We start from the raw sequence: 22,150 nt of genomic DNA, 5'->3' as shown, positions 1-22,150 counted from the left end.
AACTTAGTACCGTTTCTAATATTTGTCAATTTAAATCTGGTGTTTTTCATCGGACTCTGATTTTAAGTTTAGTACAGGGAAAAGGTTAAGAATATGAAAAGTTTGGAGGATGTTCAACATTTGTTAATTTGGTGATTAAAGGTTTGTTCTCATCACTATGTAATCTTTTCTTACCATTTTAATTATGAATTGACGAATTATAACTAGCGGTGACTCATTCTTTTCTTGTCATTCAGGTTGACAAAATGAAAACACTTTGAGAGAATTACCAATTGAGCGGGTCAAGTCTTGGTAGAATGGGTAATTGGTCATATGTTCTTTCCTTTGTGGGTATGTGTTCATTTTGGTAGCTTTTTACTCTTCATTTGTTAGTTTCTGTAGTGTGGAGGTCTTTAATCTGGGTTATGGAGATTAGTCTTTTTATTTGTTCTTGGTGACCTATTTCTCTTTTATAAATTTCTTAAAGAAAGTTATATGTATAATGATAAATATTGAGCATGTTCTCAGCTTAATAAGGTAATGCTTTGAGGTTTTGTTTTATTTATTATAGCTTATAGCTTATTGCTTATAATAGCTTTGATGGTTATGTGAGAAATATAATTTCATTTTAAACACATGTTAAAAAGCTTTATGGTGTTCTCAAAACTATGAATTTGACGTAGGTATTAATGGGTTATATCTATCCACATTCATCTTAAAATTTGAATCATACTAGTCTTATATTCATCTTAAATTTGAATCATACTGTCTTATGTTTAATTTGAATCAGACTGACATAGGTATTACAAATGTATATGGGCACTCATATGTTTTTTATTTTCATATTTTATTTATTTTTCACATCTCAAATTGCACTAAATAACATCAATTTATCAATTTGTTTATTTATCACGTACACGTCTATACTCTTTATGTTGTCACATTCAAATTAATCAAATTTCATATGTTATTCATAAACTGAATGTACTAATGTCACTTTAAATTTGATTTTTATATATTTTATTTTAAAAAACCCGTGAATTCACAGGTCTATTCACTAGTATATATCATGTTTGGTGATTAAAGACAGTTAAAATGATACTACGTAGTTTTGTTGATACCTTAAACTATAGAGAGTTTCTTGCATATATCATATACAAAACAATTTAAATTTACCTTCTTTATTCTATGGATTAGGGCATAAATTAATTTTTCATGCGAGAATAGAAGGATGAAGTTCATCTACAATTGTAGTTTCTGAAGAATTATTAAATGCACCACTTATATTCAATTTTCTCACATAATTCACTACATTTAATTTCAAAAAATTCTCACATTCTCAACATCCAAGTCATCTTCAATGTACATTTTTCTATTTATCTTTCCAGATCTCGATTATAATTTTAAAATTTTATATTCGGTTACATATAAATGTTGTTTATTTTAATTTGTAATCAACATCATTAAAATGGGTATAATTTTATATTTGTAATTTCAGATTAGATATCTATGTTATTATCTATTACAAGCTGATTTACATATTTTTGAAACTTACTCTGTTATTTTTGTCGAATTTATAAAAATCAGTTTTTAAGTTTGTAAAATTGTAAATCTAAATTAATTAATTATCACGTTTGTTAAATTTTAATATAATTATTAAAAAAAACATAAATTTTAATTATATGTTTAACTACTATCTATATCATGTTTGGTGATCAAAGACACTTAAAATGATAGTTTTATTGATACCTTAACTTTTAGAGGATTCTTTTTCATATCATATTCAAGACAGTTTAAATTCACCTTATTTAATTTATAGATTAGAACATCAATCCGTTTTTCATGCAAGTATAGGAGGATGAGGTTCATCTACAATTGTAGCTTCTGATAAACAGTTAGTACGTTTTTTTCCATCAATCCGTGACTTCACGGGTCTTTGTTGGTCCCGATTTAACAACAAGAAATTTGTAGAAGGGGTGAATAAAATTCTTTTTGTTAATTAAGTAAATTAATCAGTTTAATTATATACTACTAATTAACAAGCAATTAAATTAGAGTCATATGTAAATTTCAACGATATTCTTTTATTGATACAATCTCAAAGAATCACGGTTATCCTTTGGCGGAATAGATAATCGGTTGATACAGATTACACCTGGATAGCTTTCGAGTGAATGAAGTTTATACAAGGTTTGGACTCTATCGATTTAATACCCACACCATTAATTTATACAATTGTGGTTTCAACTATTTATAGGAGCCCTAATAATTGTGTAATTGATCTATTGTTCACTGGTACAAAGTATGTTTTTACTCAGCCAACAACTGTGGCAGGAAGCACGTGACTCCCCTTTCCTTTTTCGGTAGCTAATTGCAGAAACAACCCTTTGAACATTCGAATTGATTAAACAAATCGAATGTTGGGTTCCATATGCGTTGACAAAGCATTAACCATGAACTGTGCCTGGGTTAAGCTTCTGCATTTCATTGTTGTCTTGTAAGGTCACTTGTCAGCTGGCGACTCATGTCCTTCTCTGTTCAACTTCGTCTTCAATGTCAGTTTAATAGTGCAAAATTGATGTAGACAACATAAGGAAACCATCATGCTTGTAATGGAGCATGATTTGTCTAAGTGTTGTGTGCTGCACCAGCCTCTGCTGGTTCTTCAGTTACTGGTTCTTCATTTGATCCTCATGATGGTTCTGCATATTTTCTATGATGGTCATGAATTGTGACGCCTGTACTAAATCAACATGTACGGACCATCAACAACAAGATCATTACAAGGTCAAACACTATATGCGATTTCAAAATAAGTTTGCATTCATAAAATGAAGTGACGTTTTAACCAACGTCAAATGTTTAACAACCAAAAGTATGTGCTTCTACGAATAGCAAGTAATAATAGTACGTGACCCATAGGTCGTTACAAATACATCGTTTCAAAAGTAATATAGTTTGAATGCAAAATAAACGTTTCATGTGGTGACATCTCTAATAAGCGCAGCGGGTGTCTACAAAGCATGACTAGTACAACGGAAGCAAGCAAACCTTAAGCACCTGAGAAAAACATGCTTAAAAACGTCAACACAAAGGTTGGTGAGCTATAGTTTAAGTATAACAGTAATGTAAGGTAGGCCACGAGATTTCAGTGCTTCAAACAGCATTTCAAAACAGTATGAAAAGTATATGTTCAACCGTGGGCACTTGGTAACTAACTTAACGTTTATAACCCCCTAAAAGTACACTTGGCGAGTGCGTATGTTTACGAAGTATTAAACACCCGTTAAATGCTAGCGCGACTAGCCCGAGTGGGGATGTCAAACCCTATGGATCCATATCTAAGTGTGACGATCGCTCCAAATCCATATGGATGAACACGTCATTCATTGATTTCATTGCGAGGTATTTGACCTCTATATGATACGTTTTGTAAACATTGCATTCTTTTCAAAAGGTACACAATAAATGAATATCAATTTTTAAGGTTTTCAACGTTTGATGATTTCTACATATAGACAATCACCATAAATAATAGTTTACCATAATACATCCGTTGACAATGAAGTCAAAATAAGATACACGGTGATGATTTTGTGAATGCAAAGTTTTCTTGAATAAACCATGTATGACTCCATGCACATAGCTTGTATCACATATAAGCAAACAGCGGAAGACTTCTAGAAACCTGAGAATAAACATGCTTAAAAGTGTCAACACAAAGGTTGGTGAGTTCATAGCTTTAATGTTGCGCATAATCTGTATATAAACGTGGATCACAATATTTCAGTTGTTCAATCCAGAAACATTTATCAAAATATTCTACGAAATTGAGCACCCTGGTAACTAAACTTAACGTATATATAATTTGTACCCTTTGTATAATCATCTTAATAATACACGCAAACCAACGTGTACGCTTCTCAAATAGCATACGTCCGTTAAAAGGCTAGTGCTCTAGCTCGGACGGGGATATCAAGCCCTATGGATCCATATACTACTACTCGCGCCCACCAATTCTTATAACCGGCAGTTACTAGTTACCAAAGCTAAGGGATTTTCGGTTCAAACTCAGTATAAAATTTAGTTTGTACTAGTGTCCATTGTTTAAAATAAAGTGCATGTATTCTCAGCTCAAAAATATATATTGCAAAAGCATTTAAAAATGGAGCAAATGAAACTCACCTTAGCAGCATATAAAGTCGTTCACCAAAATGTGATCGAAACTCGGATTACCAAATAACCGTAGATCTCAACCTAGAGAACATATGTTGGTCAATAAATGTCTATCAAGCTAGGTCAGGTCATAGTGTATCACAATTCTAATGCTCGAGATCGACATACAAAAGTTATCCAAAGTCGTTTCAAAAAGTCAATTTTGACAGTTGTTTAACAAAACGAGACGTACCTTATATAAGGATTCATTTACTCGGTTGGTAATATTCAAAAATCCAATTTATCAATCTCGTAAACAAGTTGTTTAAATCTTAATTGTAGATTCAAAAGCAATTTCAATTAACGTCAATCATAATTCAGTTGATCATATCTTTTAACCCGTTCATCGAATTTATTCGATATCCAAATGAAAAGTTATTGATTTTTCGCCAGCTTTCCGAAAACATGTATATCATATAACTTTTACCAATAATATATGTATTTAATTCGTGATTCATTATAAACTGTTTAACGACGAAATTTAGTATACAAGTATGTATAAATATATATTCGAGCACTAGACATGGATACACTATTAATATATAATAGATAAGATATAAATGCTTACATATCAATATTGTGATTTAATATTATAGGAAGGTACGTAGACGTAACGGAGATGATAAATACTATATTTGATTCACAAATATACCCCCGAACATTACCCATAACCTCCTTGACAATAACCCATAATTTCCTTAACTTTATCCCGCTCATAAAACTTGTTTTGAATTTATTCGAGCAAAACCTCGTTGTAGTATTTTATGTGTAATACTAATAATAAGAATAATATTAATAATAATAAGATTTAATATTATTAATATTCTTAATAATAATAATAATAATAATAATAATAATAATAATAATAATAATAATAATAATAATAATAATAATAATAATAATAATAATAATAATAATAATAATAAGTAAATAAATACGGAGTAATGGAATGAATCAGAAACAGATATGCTCGAGCTTTTATAGGTGTGGCCTGAATTCAGACCCCATACAATCGTATGGTTCTGAAGGCCATTTGCCATGCGATCGCATGGCCCGTTTTTCCAGCTCACATATTTTTGTAATTTAGCTCGTCGACATAATTTAATATAATATATATAATATATTTAATTTATATAATTAATTATATATTATATTAAATTCACATGCATAGTTCACTTGTAATTTTTGTTCCGATAAGTCGTACGTTGTCACTCGACTTATGTCCCGGTTTCAATTTTTCGAATGCCCTTTCGTACGCTGAGAAAACTAGTACTTTTCGTTTCGTGACTCGTACCTTTGTCAAAATATAAACTTAATCATTGATAACTATGTCACTCTAAGTGTAGCTTTAATCAATTAAGTGTTTTGGTTATTTACTTCTATAAATCATCGTCTCGTAGTATATATATATATATATATATATATATATTTTGAAATGGTGTTTACTGTAGCACAGTTACTGTAGCAAAGTCAATTTTTACTGTAGCAAAGTCAATGTCACTGTAGCAAATAGTGATTTTCGAAGACAATGTAGCATTTTGGGTACTGTAGCAATTTGAAAATACTGTAGCAAATTAGTGTTTTACTGGTTCATCTTAAACGCTTTAGTTAACTTATCTAAATATCAATCGAATCAATAAATGAATGTTACTATCATTTACTAAATAACTTGAAATTATATATATGTATATATCTTTTTAATATACATAAATCAGTTTTTAAATACACATTGGAAGTTATTTATAATTAATTTTAATAATAAATATTTCAACTTATCATATATATTAAAATAGATATTTAAACCAATAAGTTTAATGTACGGTATCAAACAATTAATACATCGTTACATTTTCAAGTTATAGTATATATGTATCTATTTACATATAATTGTTCGCGAATCGTCGAAAACAACCGAAGGGTATTTAAATATATAAAAGTAGTTCAAAAATTTTGAGATTCAGTTTTACAGACTTTGCTTATCGTGTCAAAAATGTTAATCATACAAAGATTAAGTTTAAATTTGGTCAGAAATTTCCGGGTCATCACACTAAGATTCGCGTTCACCGGTTCAAAGACCAATGACTAAACGTTACCGAGCTAAGGGGAAAGTTTATGCCGTTATATAACCCACACATATATAAAGTTTAAGTACTCGTTCCTAGTATGTAAAACGTAAAATGCGCATGTATTCTCAGTTCCCAAAATAGTTAAAGTAAAAAGGGATGCTATAACTCACAGTGATTAAGTAGTTAAAGTTGATACGGGAAAGTAAGCAAGTGTGTTGGTCCGGAAAGTCCTCAACCTAAGTCAAAAGTTACTAAGTCAGTAAATTGTCCCTAAAGGTTTAAAATTATGTAAATTAGGTCTTAAGTACTGTCATCATTCATCATTAAACAAAAAGTGTAAAGTAAATTTTAAGTCAAGACTAGGGTTTGAAACAAAGGCTGATTTCGTTCCGTCGCCACGACCTTTATACAAACTGAAATGAGGTGAGACCAGTGGCCATGGCTCCATATATGAGTCCCCTAGAGGCTGACCAATTTCCAGAAATAAACTCGTCTTCGTTTGACCGTGGTGACGGTTTAAGTGCGAGTAGCTCAGAAATTTCAGCACAACGTTAATAGGGTGTAGTGACTTTCGGGAGGCCATAGATCCTAAACCGTAACTCGGATTAAGATGAGGTCTAAACAGAAAATCATCTACTCGAACCGAACTAACTAAAAATAAACTTTCCAGTAGCCCAGGTAGTCTGATCAGTTCCAAAAACAGTAATTAAAAGTGTTCTGGTGGGTTCTTGGTGCTTGATGCTCATCACGGTTCTCATCCTTGATGCGTATAGCTTCAAGTGTACAACTCGTTGATGGGTTTGCATCATCTTAACCAAGGTTTGACCATCATAACACTAGTGTAAGTCTAAGATATGTAGCACAACTCACTTAAGATTTGTATGTAGTTTGATGAACCAAAGTTACATCAAGATCTTAGATCCGACACATACATGAGTTCTACTAGTAATATTAAGCTACAAACTTGAAAGTAAACTAAATAAACAAGATCTTAAGTTGTAGAACTTAGTTCTTAGTTAGATCTTAAAGATCCTAGACTAGAAAGTCTAGATCTAGTGTTCTTAAGTTAGATCCTAAGTTATAAGACTTTTATCTTTACTTTAATGAAACCATAAGTTATGAAACTTAGATTTTCATCTTGTAAAATATATATAAGCTTATAAGCACTTGTTTACAACAAAATAAGTAGACCATAAGCTATAGAAACTTAGATCTTTCATAAGTATATGAAGTTATAACTAGAAAGTTATACTTCCATGTTCTTGAACTTACAAAGTTAACTTTAGTTCAAGAAAAATGAAATCAAGATTAATACCAATAACAACATGAATCACGAATTGAAAGTGCAAGAATTGAAGAAATAAACTAAATCTACAAGTAATAAGTTCATGGTTATTCATACTTAGAAAGATTCAAGCCAAGGCTTTGATCTTTTAAGAAAGTAAACCTTAAGTTTACAAACATGAACATGTGACACCCCGTACAAAACCATCGTGTACGATTCGTCAACAACAGGATCTTTACACAGTCAAATACTACATGCTGTTTGAAAACCAGTTTTGCATTCATAAAAGATAGTGTTTACAAAAGATAACGTGGCACAAAGGTCTTTACAAAGTCATTATTTGAAAATAACATAAACTACGAATGCAAAAGAAAAGTTCCATGATTGAGACATCTCTAAGATTATGCAGCGGAATTCTAGCACAGCAGGTCCTTAACAGCAAGTCTAAACAGCAAGACAGCAAATCTAAACAGCAGAATCAACAAACCTCTAAGCACCTGAGAAAACATGCTTAAAAACGTCAACAATAATGTTGGTGAGCTATTGTTTAAGTTGTAACAATAATGTAAGGTAGGCCACGAGATTTCAGTGCTTCAAACAGCGTTTCTAAACAGTATGAAAAGTATATGTTTAACCGTGGGCACTTGGTAACTAACTTAACGTTTATAACCCCCTAAAAGTACACTTGGCGAGTGCGTATGTTTACGAAGTATTAAACACCCGTTAAATGCTAGCGTGACTAGCCCGAGTGGGGATGTCAAACCCTATGGATCCATATCTAAGATTCGCGTTCACCGGTTCAAAAACCAATGACTAAACATTACCGAGCTAAGGGGAAAGTTTATGTCGTTGTATAACCCACACATATATAAAGTTTAAGTACTCGTGCCTAGTATGTAAAACGTAAAATGCGCAAGTATTCTCAGTCCCAAAATAGTTAAAGTAAAAAGGGATGATATAACTCACAGTGATAAGAGCGGTAAAGTCGATAATGAAAGTATGCGAGTAGTAAGTCGGTCCGAAAGGTCGTCAACCTAAGTCAAACATTACTAGGTCAGTATGTTATCCTCATAAGTTTTAATAGTGCATAAAATATGTTTGAGTGTCATCATCATCATCGTTCATCATCATAAAAGCTAAGTAAGTTTGACAAGAATAGAGATCGAAACAATAGGCTGACTTCGGTCAGCTGCTACGACCTCTACGTAAATTGAAAAGATGCGTAATCAGTGGCTATGGCTCCGTATATGAGTCCCCTAATTTATTACCAATTTCCAGAACCAAACTCCTCTTCGTTTGACCGTGGTGACGGTTTAAGTGCGAGTAGGTCAGAAATTTCAGCACAACGTTAATATGGTGTAATGACTTTCGGAAGGCCATAAATCCTAAACCGTAACTCAGATTAAGACGAGGTCTAAACGGAAAATCATATACTCGAACCGAAATAACTGAAAATTAACTTTACAGTAGCCCAGGTGGTCTGATTAGATCCTGAAAACAATAAGCAAGGTGCTCCGGTGGGGTTCTTAGCGCTTGATGCTCATCACGGTTCTCATCATTGATGCTTGTAGCTTCAAGTGTACAACTCTTTGATGGGTTAGCATCACCTTGACCAAGATTATACCATCAATACACACCATATGTTAAGACCAAGTAAGAACACAACTCATTTAAGAGTCTTAGATGGATGATGAACCAAGGTTACATCATATCCTTAGTCTCAACACAATTACAAGTTACATTTACAACTAAAGCTACAAACTTTACTTCAATCAAGCAAGTATGAACATAATCTAAGTCAAATAAAGTGATGGAACCCTAAGCTAGAGAGCTTGAATCCCTTTCACACAAGTTTTAAGGTCACAAAGCTAGAAAGCTTGAACCTTTAGTGTTCTTGAAGATCTTGAAGCATAAAGCTTGAATCTTTAAGTTACATGAAGACCATAAACACAAGTTTTGATCTTTATAACAAAATAATGAGATCATAACTTAGAAAACTTAGATCCATCAAAAGATATGAAGATCCAAGCTAGAAAGCTTGCATCTTGGTTGTTCTTGAAGATCTTGAAGCATAAAGCTTGGATCTTTAAGTTACATGAAGATTTCAAATACAAGTTTGAATCTTTATAACAAAATAACAAGATTTAAAGTTAAAAGACATAGTTCTACAAAGTAGGTGAAGATTCAAAGCTAGAAAGCTTGAATCTTCCATGTTCTTGAAGGATTCAAATCCATGTTTGAATCTACAAGATGTAATCAAGATCAAAAGCTAAAAAGCTAGACCCATGATGATGATGATGAATTCGTGATGATGAGAAGGAGAAGAAGAAGAGAAATTCAAAATACTTACACTTTTTAGAGAGAGAAAGACTAGAGAGAGAATTAGAGTGTGTGTGTGTGTGTGAATTACAAATGAAAGCAAGTGTAAAATGGATGAAATAAGGCTAGTATTTATAGGTGAATGGGGTAAGGGGGGGTTTGGGCCGTGATTTTGAGGGGGGGACAAGGGGGACAAAAGTTTGCTTTTTTGTTAATGGTTGTCTAAAGTTGGTGCTTATGTTGGGATCCCATGCAACATTAGGGATAATACTTGACATAAATGCTAGCATGTTCCCTCTAATAAATGGGCATTTGTCTTACATATTAATGGGTCACTAGCTAATAATAATTAAGCTAATTAAATAGTCCACTAACTAGTGTATGGTGGGCTAAGGCCCAACAAGGTAGAAAGTCCAACAAGACTAACTAGTAAGCATAAGTAAATTACTACGCGTAATTAAGCATCCAAAAACCCAAGTAATTATTATTATTAACCGTGTACGCAGTACGCAGTTTGTTCGTAACATCAAGTGACACTAACGGTCATAAAGGTTTCCGGTGATCAAGTTAAGTAACCTACGTACTTAAAGGCACGTTTTAACACATAAATGAAAGTAAGCCATGTGTATAAAGATTCCAGAGTATAAAGTAGCACAGTACGCACAAATACGCAGTTTCGCTAAAATCACAAGGCACAGAAACAAGTCAAAAAATTCGGGTCATTACATTACCCACATGTTAATGGAAATTCTGTCCCGAAATTTTTGCTGAGGTGGGTGTTGAAGTCGGGAAGAGGTGAGGATACTTTTGCATCATTTGATCCTCTCGTTCCCAGGTAAACTCGGGTCCACATTTGGCATTCCATCGGACTCGAACAATTGGAATCTTATTGTGCTTCAAAGTCTTAACCTCACGGTCCATGATTTCGACAGGTTCTTCCACAAAGTGGAGTTTGTCATCAATCGTAAGCTCATCGAGAGGGATGAAAAGTTCCGATTCGGCAAGACATTTCTTCAGATTCGACACGTGAAAAGTAGGGTGAACTGCGCTCAACTGAGTCGGAAGATCCAAACGGTAAGCAACAGGTCCAACACGCTCCAAGATTTCAAAAGGACCAATATATCGCGGGTTTAACTTTCCGCGCTTTCCAAAGCGGATCACACCTTTCCAAGGTGCGACCTTCAACATTACACGGTCACCTACGTTGTTTGGACAATCACGGGCCTCTCAACGCTCGACGCAACGGACTAAAAATTACAAGTCAACTATGCACATAAATATAATATAATATTTAAATAATTCTTAAAATTATTTATATATTATATTTATTTATATATTATGTCGGCAAAGCTAAGATCCAAATTGATGTGAGCTGGAAAATCAAACTCCACGACTCGCGGAGTTTGAAGGCCAAAAACTCCACGACTCGCGGAGTTTGAAAAATCAGAAATCCCTATAAAAGGCCACGAATTCTGCGAGTTTAAATAACATAATAATAATAATAATACTCCGTAGTATAATATATATATATAATATATATATATATATATATATATATATATATATATATATATATATATATATATATATATATATATATATATATATATATATAGTATAGATTAGTGTTATATTAGATTAGTTTGGGTTATGTAAAAGTTATTTTTACGGGTTTAAGGTCGGAGCTCTGTTCGTGTACCACTACGCGATAAATAATCAATGTAATCTATGTTCTCCTTTTTAAATTAATGTCTCGTGCTTAAGTTATTATTATGCTTATTTAATACCAAAGTAATCATGATGTTGGGCTAAAAATATTAAAATTGGGTAATTGGGCTTTGTAACATAATTGGGGTTTGGATAAAAGAACGACACTTGTGGAAATTAGACTATGGGCTATTAATGGGTTTTATATTAACTAAACAATACCTTGTTAATTTAATATACAAACTTATAATTTGACGTATTTATATATAACCACATACGCTTGACTGGGTACGGTGGGCGGGATATCTATAAATACCAATAATTATTCATTTTACCGGACACGGAACTGGATTAATAGTTAATAGACTTGTTGAAACAGGGGTGAATTACATTCAAGGGTAATTGGTGTAATTGTTAACAAAGTAGTAAAACCTTGGTTTACACGCAGTCGATAACCTGGTGTATTCATTAAACAAAGTATTAAAACCTTGTTACAATTCGAATCCCCAATTAGTTGGAATATTTGACTTCGGGAATAAGAATAATTTGACGAAGGCTTTCGCTCTTTATATTTATGACTGATGGACTATTATGGACAAATCCGTATGGACATATTAAATAATCCAGGACAAAGAACAATTAACCCATGGGAATAAACTAAAATCAACACGTCAAACATCATGATTACGGAAGTTTAAATAAGCATAATTCCTTTATTTTCATATTTAATTGCACTTCTAATTATCGCACTTTTATTTATTGTTATTGTATTTAATTGCACTTTTATTTATTATCTTTGTATTTAATTGCACTTTTAATTTTCGTACTCTTTAATTATCGTAATTTTATTTTATCGCAATTTTATTTATCGTAATTTCATTATCGTTATTTACTTTACGCTTTAAATTAATTCTTTTATTTATTTAATATTTTACATTAGGTTTTAACTGCGACTAAAGTTTTAAAATCGACAAACCGGTCATTAAACAGTAAAACCCCCTTTTATATTATTATTATATATAAAAATATATTTTGTACAAATATAGTTGTTTAAAAATATAGTGTAAAATAAGTCGATCCCTGTGGAACGAACCAGACTTACTAAAAACTATACTACTCTACGATTAGGTACACTACCTATAGTGTTGTAGCAAAGTTTAGGTATATCCCATTTGTAAATAAATAATTAAATATCTTGTGTAAAATTGTATCGTATTTAATAGTATTTTCTAGTAAAATATACCCCTTAGCTTTAACATCAAGTTTTTGGCGCCGCTGCCGGGGACTCGGCGAAACGCTATATTTTTAATTTATTTTTCTATAAATATATTTATATATCATTTTAGAAAAGAAAAAAAAACGTCTTTCAAACTCCACGACTCGCGGAGTTTGCAGGCATAAAACTCCACGACTCGCGGAGCCACCCTGACAGGCGCACCCAGGAACCCTACTTCACATTAATTACGGATTATATTAATTATTATTATTTTTTAAAACCCTAAATTAGTTTAATTAATTTATTATCTAGTTTTAGTTTTAATTAATTAGTTTTAATTAATTATATTTAGTTTTATTATATATAAAAATTAATACTTTTATAAAATAAATATAAAAATAATATTTTTATAAAAATAAGTAATTTTATCACTTTTTATTTTTATATTTTGTATCCTTTTATTTAGTGTAATCGTAATATTTTTATCGTTCGTAGTTAATTTTAAATTTAGTTTTGCCGTAGCTTATTTTTATTTTTAGATTTTTAGGCTTTGCCGTAAAATCCCTTAAGTGCTATTTCTTTAGACTAAGATTTAGGTGCTTTAGAATTTTGCGACGATTTTAAAATTTTAGTGCCTTTTAAGTCACGACGCGCTACTGTCTTATTTTTATTTCTCGATATTTTTCGACACGCTTCTTTTTCTTTCTTATTTCTCGCCACGCTAGTTTTAGGACTTAGAAAATTTCTCTACTTCTTCTCTAATAATTCCAAACGAAAAATTATTTTAAGTGGTTAAATTGATAGACATCCAAATTTTCTGCTTCGTAATAATAGTTGGATTTGTTAGTGGCTGAGTTGTGAGCTTCCGATTTAAAGGGTTCTGGCTCCCTGCTGCATCTATTGGCTATTCGAAACGTGGGCAAAAGCAGAAAAGTCTATTAATTTGATAACTTATATAATTTTTATATTTATAACTAATAGGATAATTAAAATTTGGTAATAAGCGCATTATGAAAAGTCTCGAAGATATTTTGGAAACTCTTTACGACATACGAAATCAATACTCTCAACCGAGTGTTGATGACAATTCGTTCGGTCAATCTTGGATCACGAATGACGAACCAATAACTGGTTGTGAAATCTGTGGAGATTATCACTCAACATGGGAATGTTATTATTACGTTCCTATGGAAAATTACGCACCCACGGAACCTGAATGGAATGATTATGAAGAATACAATTCAAATTGGGATTATTCCCAAGAATATTTCCAAACTCAACAACCAGTAGAAGAGGAAAATTACGTGTCTGAAAATTTATTAGACAATATGAAAATCAAACTCGAAGACCTCAATGCTCAAAATGAACAAATGAGAGAGTTTGTAAACCGGCAAGCTGAAACTCTATCAGACTACACACCTGTTGATCTGAGGAGTATTGTACAAGAAAATCTCATATCATCGAATTTTGATGAATTCGAGAGCTCCGAAATCACCAACTATCCCGATGATACTTTTTATTCAGTCTTACCAATTTCACAACATAATGACACATTAGCCTCTACCGACGAAATCATCAATCCATCAATGGATGATGATGAAGAAGTAAGGGTGACAAATTGGTACTCTTGGGAAAACGATAACGTTGAAAATTTTACCCCCGAGGCCAAACCGAACTTCACCATTACACAACCTTCCAACCCAATATTCTCAATAGACGAGTCATCTACTGAAAATGAACTACGAGCTGTAATAGATAATGACACCTCGGATTTCACCCAATTGGGTAATAGAGGTGAAAACTTTGATCCCGAGAATAAACGGAAGGAAATGTTAGGAATTGTCCACCCTATAGAAATATGTATGTCGGTGTATATCGATCCATTTGACCAAGAACCAGAAAAGAGACATATCCATTTACTAAAAGCTACACTTAAAAAAGAATTAAGTAGTGACGATCGGGTGGGTCTAAACTTTAAACCCATTGATATAATATATACCACCTGAGATGTAAATAACTGGCTCACTATTTTAATTCTTGAAACTTATTCTACCGACTTCACATGTCGTCAGCTAAGTGTGGGGAAGTTTAACCCCACTTAACGTTAAATTAGGGGTTCGGGTTAGTGCATAACTCGTTAATAAAAATACATGATTAGGGTAATAGACGCTTTTTCAAATATTAGTAAATAGTTCAGAAAAGCAGCCGTTTTTGAAAGAAAGAAAAAGCATGTGTGATAAAACAAGAAGGAATGAACGATGAGGCGCGCCATCTATCATTCGACGAGCTTTGTAATTACAAACTGGGTATTTTCAATCATTTTTCTACACTAATCACCCTCATGAATTTATAATTAGAGTCTGATTTCATGCAAATGAGGGCATTGCATGATCTCAAGTGTGGGGAAGGGTTATAAATTCTCTCGGGTTTATACTTGGTTTATTTGCCAAATTTTATGAAAATTTGAAAAATTTTCAACTAAATGAATTTAAAATCATGTTTATATATATTTATGAACGGTGAAAACTAGGTGTTAATACCGAAATTATCGTTACCTCGGAAAGGACATAAATTGAGAAACACCCTAAAACGCTTGAATTCATTTAAAATGGAATAAAGGAGAATAAAAAGGCAAAGAAAGAAACTAAGTGTGGGGAGAATGTACCTAGTTATTCAATTAAAAACTATCTAGCACATGTTTCCGTAAAGTTATTGCAGGTGCTTTTGTTTTGGACTAAATTGATAGTTTTACCCGATTTACTGTAATACATTTGAAAGAAAAGATGGATCTACATGATGAATCAATTCCATCATTAAAAGGAAGTAAAGTCTTCCGAAAAAGAAACGCGCTTCTTGATTTAGGTCAGGAAGTTGTCGTCCAGACCAGCTGTAGGTTGACGAAAAATCTAGAAAAGTCATCTCTAAAATCAGCAGGAAATCCACGGACCTCAGCATCAAACAGGGTCGCCAAGTGGTCAGATTTATCCTAACCATGAGAAGGATTTATCTCGTACAATGGGGGGGACACCGTGCAAATTAGCTTGATAAGACTAATGAATCAGATCCCCAGAAAGGATAATCTCCTTAAAGATTAAAAATCAGCTTTTAAGACTGATATTACTCAATCCTTGAGATTGACCTTAAAGATTGAGAATTCAAACTCATGGAATTCAATGATATCTAAACTCGAGCTTGAACGAGAAAATATTTTGATCAAAATTATAAACCGATTTGTTTTCTGAAAACCCATTTTCAATGCGTTCATTACCATTGAACGTAAAATCTTAGGAATTCACCTGGAATTCATTAGGTCACCTGAACCAAATCGGGTGACAACCGTAAGAACGGTGGTTGCATAGCATGGTCGAAGACAGGACCTTGTGCCAGACCGAAAAATCATAGGATGATCTTTACTATTGCTCCTAGAAAGGATAGTACTAGCATCCGACACGTTTATAGACCATAATCAAAAGCAAGTCACGGGACATTGCCTTAACAGTTGTTTGTTCATCGCTTTCCTTTACAATCGGACGGTAGTTTATCGAAATGTAATATACGGGACAAGTGAACTGGACGTGTTGCTTTCCTAATACAAGGTTAGCAAGTGGGTAACACAAAACCACAAGTGTTGAGCTAAAATTTTCAAATATAAAACCCACACAACCCACAAAAATATTTTGCAAACACCGGTGAAGGGTTATTCCGGAAAACTTGTCTAGGGTAAAAGCTAGATTGAATTTTCAAAAGATCAAATGTTTTCATAAAGATCCAATTTCCTAACGGAACTAAATTTTCATAGTCATGTGGGACTGTAAACCGCCTTTCAAATGTGCACTTTGCTTTGGAAACCGAAAGTAAATCGGCTATTTGATTGCAAGTGTCGTTGACCTAAACCCGAGGCAACTGTGGATGACACACCCACCTTTAACCATGGTTCTATCGTTACTATCATTGTTTATACCGCCATCTCAAAATCACTGATGTATAAAGTGTGAAGAATAAAGAAGTGATTCGTGTGATGTATTATATTATTTCAAGTTATGTATTGCTTGAGGACAAGCAACGTTCAAGTGTGGAGATATTTGATAGTGCTCCAAATGAACATATATTTAGTAGCAATATCCTCCCAATATGTAAATTATTTAGTTGTAATTGTCCTATTTTAAGTTGTAATCGTTTATATTAAATAAGTGCGAAGACAAAAGGCGAAAACGACGATTTGAAGACGCAAATGACCAAAAAGCTCAAATGTACAAGATACAATCCAAGGGGTTCAATTTATTGATGAGAAACATCTAAAAATGACAAGAGTACAAGTTGCGGAACGCAAAGTACACGATATAAAATAATACGCAAGGACGTTCGAAAATCCGGAACCGGGACATGAGTCAACTCTCAACGCTCGACGCAACGGACTAAAAATTACAAGTCAACTATGCACATAAATAAAATATAATATTTAAATAATTCTTAAAATTATTTATATATTATATTTATTTATATATTATGTCGGCAAAGCTAAGATCCAAATTGATGTGAGCTGGAAAATCAAACTCCATGACTCGCGGAGTTTGAAGGCCAAAAACTCCACGACTCGCGGAGTTTGAAAAATCAGAAATCCCTATAAAAGGCCACGAATTCTGCGAGTTTAAATAACATAATAATAATAATACTCCGTAGTATAATATAAATAAATATATATATATATATATATATATAATATATATATATATATATATATATATATATATATATATATATATATATATAGTATAGATTAGTGTTATATTAGATTAGTTTGGGTTATGTAAAAGTTATTTTTACGGGTTTTAAGGTCGGAGCTCTGTTCGTGTACCACTACGCGATAAATAATCAATGTAAGCTATGTTCTCCTTTTTAAATTAATGTTTCGTGCTTAAGTTATTATTATGCTTATTTAATACCGAAGTAATCATGATGTTGGGCTAAAAATATTAAAATTGGGTAATTAGGCTTTGTACCATAATTGGAGTTTGGATAAAAGAACGACACTTGTGGAAATTAGACTATGGACTATTAATGGGTTTTATGTTAACTAAACAATACCTTGTTAATTTAATATACAAACTTATAATTTGACGTATTTATATATAACCACATACGCTTGACTGGGTACGGTGGGCGGGATATCTATAAATACCAATAATTATTCATTTTACCGGACACGGAACTGGATTAATAGTTAATAGACTTGTTGAAACAGGGGTGAATTACATTCAAGGGTAATTGGTGTAATTGTTAACAAAGTAGTAAAACCTTGGTTTACACGCAGTCGATAACCTGGTGTATTCATTAAACAAAGTATTAAAACCTTGTTACAATTCGAATCCCCAATTAGTTGGAATATTTGACTTCGGGAATAAGAATAATTTGACGAAGGCTTTCGCTCTTTATATTTATGACTGATGGACTATTATGGACAAATCCGTATGGACATATTAAATAATCCAGGACAAAGAACAATTAACCCATGGGAATAAACTAAAATCAACACGTCAAACATCATGATTACGGAAGTTTAAATAAGCATAATTCCTTTATTTTCATATTTAATTGCACTTCTAATTATCGCACTTTTATTTATTGTTATTGTATTTAATTGCACTTTTATTTATTGTCTTTGTATTTAATTGCACTTTTAATTTTCGTACTCTTTAATTATCGTAATTTTATTTTATCACACTTTTATTTATCGTAATTTCATTATCGTTATTTACTTTACGCTTTAAATTAAGTCTTTTATTTATTTAATATTTTACATTAGGTTTTAACTGCGACTAAAGTTTTAAAATCGACAAACCGGTCATTAAACGGTAAAACCCCCTTTTATATTATTATTATATATAAAAATATATATTTTGTACAAATATAGTTGTTTAAAAATATAGTGTAAAATAAGTCGATCCCTGTGGAACGAACCGGACTTACTAAAAACTATACTACTCTACGATTAGGTACACTGCCTATAGTGTTGTAGCAAGGTTTAGGTATATCCCATTTGTAAATAAATAATTAAATATCTTGTGTAAAATTGTATCGTATTTAATAGTATTTTCTAGTAAAATATACCCCTTAGCTTTAACATCAATAAGATAGGTGCGGTGGTCAATTTCTGCTTCAAGTTTTGAAATGCTGATTCGTGTTCTTTTTCCCAAACGAACTTCTTCCCTTTGTGAGTCAGCACGGTCAAAGGACGTGAAATCAGAGAGAAACCTTCAATAAATCTTCGGTAGTAACCGGCAAGACCTAGAAATTGGTGGATGTGAGTCGGAGTAGTGGGGGTTTCCCACTTGCTGATAGCTTCGATCTTTGCGGGATCAACTTTGATACCTTGATCACTCACAATGTGACCCAGAAATTGGACTTCCTTCAACCAAAATTCACACTTGGAGAATTTGGCATAAAGTTGCTCTTATCTCAAGAGTTCTAATACTAGTCGAAGATGTTGTTCATGTTCTTCTTCACTTCGGGAATAGATGAGGATATCATCTATGAAAACGATAACGAACTTATCCAGATATGGCTTGCATACTCGATTCCTGAGATCCATAAACACGGCAGGTGCGTTGGTTAAACCGAATGGCATCACTAGAAACTCATAGTGACCATAACGGGTTCTGAACGCAGTTTTCATCACATCACTCTCCTTCACCCTCAATTGGTGATAACCGGATCGCAAATCGATCTTGGAATAAATGTTGGATCCTTGCAGCTGATCGAAAAGATCGTCAATTCTGGGAAGGGGATACCGATTCTTAATCGTCAACTTGTTCAGCTCACGATAATTGATACACATGCGGAAAGATCCGTCCTTCTTCTTCATGAATAAAACAGGTGCGCCCCAAGGTGATGAACTCAGTTGGATAAATCCACGGTCTAGCAATTCTTGCAGTTGACTCTGAAACTCTTGCAGTTCAGAAGATGCTAGTCGATAAGGTGCGCGAGCTACGGGTGCAGCTCCCGGCACTAGATCGATCTGGAACTCCACTGCTCTCGGTGGCGGTAATCCAGGCAATTCTTCCGGAAAGACATCGGGAAATTCGTTCACGATTCGTACATCATTCACACTCTTCACCTCGGCTTCTAACGTTTTCACATGGGCTAAAACAGCAAAACGTCCTTTCTTCATGATCTTTTGTGCTTTCATGCAACTAATGAGGTTCAGCTTCGAACTACATCTCTCTCCATAAATAATCAGTGGCTCACCATCTCCGTGGGGTACACAAAGAACTTTATCTCCACAGATAACGTCGGCCCTTACTTTGGTCAACCAGTCCATACCGACAATCACATCAAAACTTCCTAATTTGATGGGTATCAAGTCAATCTCGAAATCCACACCAGCTATGTTGATAATAGCTCCTCGGCCAATTTGGTCAACTTTCTCAAGTTTTCCATTGGCTACCTCAACAAGCATACTCTCCTTTAAAGGAACTAATGACCAATCTATATTAGAGCAAAAGTGTCTACAAACATAGCTCATATCGGCACCAGTATAAAATAGGACAGAAGCTAATAGATTGTTGATAGTGAATATACTTGTAACCAAGTCGGGGTTCTCACAGGTATCCCTTGCGTTTACATTGAAAGCTCTTCCACGCGGTGGTCCACCATCCTTTCGCTTGTTGGGACACTCATTCCTGAAGTGGCCTTGTTGTCCGCACTCATAGCACTGCCTTGGTCCAGTAGGGTTTGTCTTCACCGTTGGAGTGGGAATCTTGCAGTCCTTACCAATATGCTCGGTCCTTTTGCACATTTCACAGACCACATTACAGTACCCAGTATGGTGCTTGTAGCACCTCTTGCACTGCGGTAGAGTACCCTTGTAGTTGGGGTTCGAGCTAGGGGTCAGGTTGGGGTTCCTCCAGTCGTTGTTTCCCTTGAAACCCTCATGCCTCTTAGCTGAGTTTTGATCAAAGACCTTTCCCTTGTTTCCATCCCACTTACGCTTCTCATGACTAGTCCCCGATTCTGATTTCGCTTTCTCAGGTTCCTTGCGGGTGATCTGGTTCATCAGGGTGTGCGCCATGCGCATAGCTTCTGGAACGTTGGGTGGCTTAGAAGAGGTGACATTTCCCTGAATGGACTTGGGAAGTCCCCACAAGTATCGTTCCATTCTCTTAAACTACGGGGTAACCATCGAGGGACACATCGGCGCTAATTCCAGATACCTACGGTTGTAACCATCAAGATCGTTTCCCACAACCTTCAACTCCCAGAACTCAGCCTCCATTTTCTGTATCTCTGTTCTGGGGCAGTACTCTTCGATCATGGCTCCCTTAAATTCTTCCCAAGGAGTAGCATAAGCCTCGACAATACCTTTGGCCTGAGAAAGTGTGTTCCACCAGGTTAGGCCGCCGTCCGACAACGTACAGGAGGCGTACTTGGTTTTGTTTGTCTCTGAGCAGCTGCTTACACGGAACACAGCTTCTAGTTTCTCAAACCATCTAGTCAATCCAACCGGCCCCTCAGTACCACTAAAGTTGTGGGGCTTGCAGCTTTGAAACTCCTTATATGTACACCCGTTATGGATGGGCGGGTTAACTGGTGGAGCTTGTGGGTTGATTTCCGCAATAGCTGTGGCTACTCTCTCCGCAATCATTTCCTCAATTTGTGCTGCTGTGGGCACTGCTCTTCCGTCTGCCATTGTTCTTCTAAACGGAAATTTTGACTTAAGTCAAAATCCAGCATTTAACAAATAATAATATAGTATATGGCAACCAACATGGAATCAACGCAACACTAAGTAATGCACTAGATACAAATACCACAAAAAATCATACAGTAACGTAATTAGAACACCGTACAAAAGTAAACAATCACTAAGTTCCATTCATTAATAATAAGTTGCATACATCCGCATAGGTTCGTACAATACATGAGTAAAACATGAAACTACAAACGAGATTACATAATGAAATCTACTACAATGCCCTAGGGTGACGGTGGGTAAAGGATGTCCATTACGTGGGACATCTGGTCCTCAAGCTCAGTTACCCGAGCACGGAGGATCTCCACTTCCCTCGTCAGTTCCTCGACGGAGGGAGATGGTGGGGCAGGCGGTGCAGTCGGTACAGGTGGTGCAGATGGTGCAGATGGTCCAGTGCCAGAAGTAGATGGTGCGCAACGGTAAGCCTTACGCACGAATGGATCGGCAGGATAAGGCACAACCCGCTTGCGGGCGGTGAATCTAGTCCTCAGTCCATGTGTGCTAACGAACGACCTACCTCCGTTTACCCCTGGAATAACGGTACCATCGAAACGATACCGCTTCTTCGGCGGGGTAGAGGGTGGCTGCACGGGTGCCTCTTCAGGGTCCTCGTC

Source organism: Rutidosis leptorrhynchoides, chromosome 4 (genome assembly GCF_046630445.1).
Source record: "Rutidosis leptorrhynchoides isolate AG116_Rl617_1_P2 chromosome 4, CSIRO_AGI_Rlap_v1, whole genome shotgun sequence".
Classification (NCBI taxonomy): domain Eukaryota; kingdom Viridiplantae; phylum Streptophyta; class Magnoliopsida; order Asterales; family Asteraceae; genus Rutidosis; species Rutidosis leptorrhynchoides.
Note: the sequence above shows the minus strand (reverse complement) of the source record.